The sequence below is a fragment of the Haliotis rufescens genome, unplaced genomic scaffold (genome assembly GCF_023055435.1).
Source record: "Haliotis rufescens isolate VD_foot unplaced genomic scaffold, xgHalRufe1.0.p SCAF_16, whole genome shotgun sequence".
NCBI classification, from domain to species: Eukaryota; Metazoa; Mollusca; class Gastropoda; order Lepetellida; family Haliotidae; genus Haliotis; species Haliotis rufescens.
The window spans coordinates 20,951,248-20,955,528 of NW_025963846.1; positions in this window are offsets into that span (position 1 = coordinate 20,951,248).

The following is a 4,281-nucleotide window of genomic DNA, read 5'->3' on the forward strand; positions in this document are numbered from 1 at the left end:
CGGGCACAATACATACTGATGACGAAGCAACGAATCATACTCACGTCTAGGACTCTATCCTGTGATCAGCGGATCTTGTCTCGGCTAAGGGAGGCAACAATGCTTCACAATTTGCGGTGTTTTATAGGCCATCGAACCATCTCTGCCCCCTTCACATTCTAAGATATTGCGTTGAACGTTAACGTAACACAGTATTATGCTATATGAGCTACAATACCACACGTGATATATTAACTGCCATGTAAAAGAAAGCATACACTTGAAAATTGGATTTGAGCTAATAGTTATAAACACGTTTTGAGGCTGAAAACAGTCGCCGAAACACTGCAAACTTAAGGACCCAAACTCTACACTTCATTATAGAGACCCGTGAAGATCCGGGTTAGAATAGGTCTTCAGCAACCCATGCTTGTCGTAAGAGGCGACTAACGGGATCGGGTGGTCAGGCTCGCTGACTTGGTTGATGCATGTCATCGTATCCAAATTGCGTGGATCGATGCTCATGATGTTAATCACTGGATTATCTGGTCCAGACTCGATTGTTTACAGACCGCCGTCATATAACCGGAATACTGCTGAGTGCGGCGTTAAACAACAAACAAACAACACGAAAACGTAGATATACTTTTGTTTTAGACTGCGGCCCCAATACGCTACCATAACTAACACCAAGGATGGGGTAAGATTCCTACTTCGTACTTACATGTATAGAAGGTGAGTATATTATAACGGTAACGCTATTTTTCAGGGCATTATCATTTGAAGAAGCCCGAGGTCTTCCATTTACTGCCCGACGAAGGAGGTAAAGCGCTCACTCATCACATGGAAGACCCGGGTTCGATTCCCAACAAGGGTACAATGTGTAAAGCCCATTTCTGGTGACCCCTGCCGTGATTTTGCTGGAATATTGCTAAAAGCGGCGTAAAACCATACTCACTTATACTTATTTGCACCACTCTGGGTGCAGTTTTTACATTTTTTTAAAGAGGCAATTTTGTTCCGTCATTATATTAACCCCGATTTATGTAAACTCCTCGAACCAATACAAGAGTGGTCAATAACTCGGCAGCTGCTAAAACTGATGTATGTGACAAACTGTGTATGTATGTTTTACATCAAACCTGTGTTGTCTGTGAGATGAGCAATTTACATTTGATTTACGCTATATTTTGGCTCGTTAGAAATTAGCCAAAACAATTACACATTTAAGCGAATATTTGCGAAAATGTAGATTATTTCCTTTCACCTTACAGCGAAACATCGTTGATCCGAAGTCTTGGCGAGGCAAGGGAGGTAACTGAGTGTGAAAGTCCAGTTTTGTCGATGAAATCCTGGAAACCATGGAAATATCTCGAGTTATCAGTTGTGTGTATCGTAATTTTGTTTTTTGACTCTAGGACAATCTTACATTTTGTGTTTCTCGTTGGTCCGTTAAATTTTATGTTGTTACATAAACTGAAAATTAATTAACAACCCTTTTGGAATTTTTCTGAAGAAACTTAAGAGAATCTGAACAATCTCTTATGGGGTACATATGTGGAATGTGTTTGGAATTATTTTTTATCTTGGATAAATGATAATTGTCATCATGGTTCCAACTTAAGTCTTTCTCTTGAACTAATATTTTTTGTCTGTCGTAATGATATAAAAACTGCAGGATGATATTTATTGTCGGTTTTTACTTTTGGCAAAGTTTTACATTATAAATGAAGATGTATTAAGATGAAATCAAGTTTATATTATTTAAAAAGGGAATTGACTGAAAGATAATACATTGAAAGAACAGTCGATGTCGGTAATAATTCTCTTTCCACATTTATACCAAGTGGGCAATGTATCACTGTTTGTTTGCTGATTGACTTTGTGTACTGGTCACCTATTACTGACTTTTGTAGTGAATGAGTGAGTATGGTGTTACGCCGCTTTTAGCAATATTCCAGCAATATCACGGCGGGGGACACCAGAAATGGGCTTCACACATTGTACCCATGTCGGGAATCGAACCCAGGTCTTCGGCGTGATGAGCGAACGCTTTAACCGCTAGGCTACCCGACCGCCCCACTGACTTTTGTATATTACAAATCACTTGTCACAGTGAATGACGTCATGCTACTGATATAGGAACTCTGGGTTTGTTTGTTTGTTGTTTAATGCCGCACTCAGCAATATTCCAGCTATATGACGACGGTCTGTACCAGCCGATCCAGTGATTGACATCATGAGCATCGATCCACGCAATTGCATGGGCTCGATGACATGCACCAACCAAGTCAGCGAGCCTGACCACCCGATCCCGTTATAAGTCGCCTCTTACGACAAGCATAGTCGCCTTGTACGGCAAGCATGGGTTGCTGAAGACCTGTTCCACCCTGGATCTTCACGGGCCGAATTCTAGGTGTGAATGTGTTCGTCTGTGTGTGAGTGTGACTGATTAAGTTTTTTTTTTTTTTTTTATATTTAGAAAATCAATAATTTTTTTTTGGTTACACACCAATTCTCCTTTATAAATTATTTTTTTGACAAGTTCCGTTTCGTTAGAAAATCTGTGCTGCATCCTATCGTTAGTGTATATGAAGAAGGGAAATAACTCTGCCCTAAATTCTACTTCTACTACTACTACTACTACTACTACTACTACTACTAAACCGTCGCTATATGGCTGAAAAGATGCCGATGCGACGTTTAAGTTTAACTCACTCACTCACTACTACTAAACCACCATCACCACAACCGCCACCCACTGCCACTACCACTACTACTAAAGCTACTACTTGATGAGAAACGCATAAAATATACAATATATATGGTCTCAGTGTGTGTTATCATGTCTCATCTGTTCAACCTATGTGAAGAGAAAGCTGGTGAAGAACTTACTGTAATGTCTTGGATATTGGATATTTCTAACCCCGTTCACATGCACCTTTATACATATGGATTGTCTTTATTTCCTCCACTACTGAAGATACATTATATAAGATACATTGTAGCACAGGAGTCCGTATCTAAAAATAGACGCCCTCATGCATATTCATGACCATCTCGCCCTTCGGGCTCGCGTGTGGAGATGGTCATGAATATGCATAAGGGCGTCTATTTTTAGATACGGACTCCTGTGATTGTAGATACATGAATATAGATTAAACAAAGTAGTTACATGTAATAGTGAAGGGGGTATGAACAAGTGTTGCCACTTGTTAACGTAATGAGAGACTAGTAACATAGTTTCGCCCCATATCTCAAGCTCAAGGTCTTTCGTGCAATCAGGCAGTATATGTATGTGTAAATATACATACTGAGTATACTTGTCACGTGAACGTTTTTACTCATTTGTGTATATTTACACCAGGAGCACATTTACATCATGTTCATAATGCTCGAGCAGGTGCAAATGTAAATGTATATTTACACTGTATGTATGTGTTGTAATATGAACGTTTATGCCAACGTCAGAGGATGATCGAATTAATATATCTGTTGATTTGTCAACACCAACAGATTGTCAACAGTTCTGTATTCTATTCAGTATACAGCATTACCAACTTTAATGCGGACATGCAGAGCTGGGCGGACGGTGTTTTCTTTGGGTTTCCAGGAGACAAAAATTGAGTATAGATTAAATTAAACACATATTGTTCTGTGTGAAGATTTCTGCTCTCTTCTCATGTGACTGATTGGAAAACAACATTTTCATGTTGAAAGACGTGAACAGACTGATGGATATGTGTGCCTTACGCCATACAGTACCTTATTTACACACGTTAGTTAATGTGAACGCATACTAAATTTACATATACATACGTATATAGTTACACACGTGCAAAATTACTTACGTGAGTAAATGTTGTGCATGTAAACGGGGCATAAGACGGAAATAATATTGCGAAACGCTTTAAACAATGTACAAAAAAATCACATAAGGCCGCTTAAAACCAGGGAATAGAAACCGTCAATATAAAAAGTATTTAAGATGCCAATATATTGTAGTTGTGCTGGAGAGCTTATGCGGTGTGTGGACGCTCTTTGGATTTCCATCTCATAAAATACCAAACGGATTACACTTTCGTTAGCTCTATTCTCACATTATCATCAACTACACTTAAACACGCTAATAGCATTCATTATTACGTGCGAATTATGGCATCGTGGAGAACTGGTTTGGTAATTCATGCCACGTAAAACTATCTGCGCAATAGCATCTAATTACAATGTGACGCAATAAACGAGCACTTGCTAGCTGGTATAATGTAAGGGGGAGCAATTTGTACTAACACCGGTTACAGC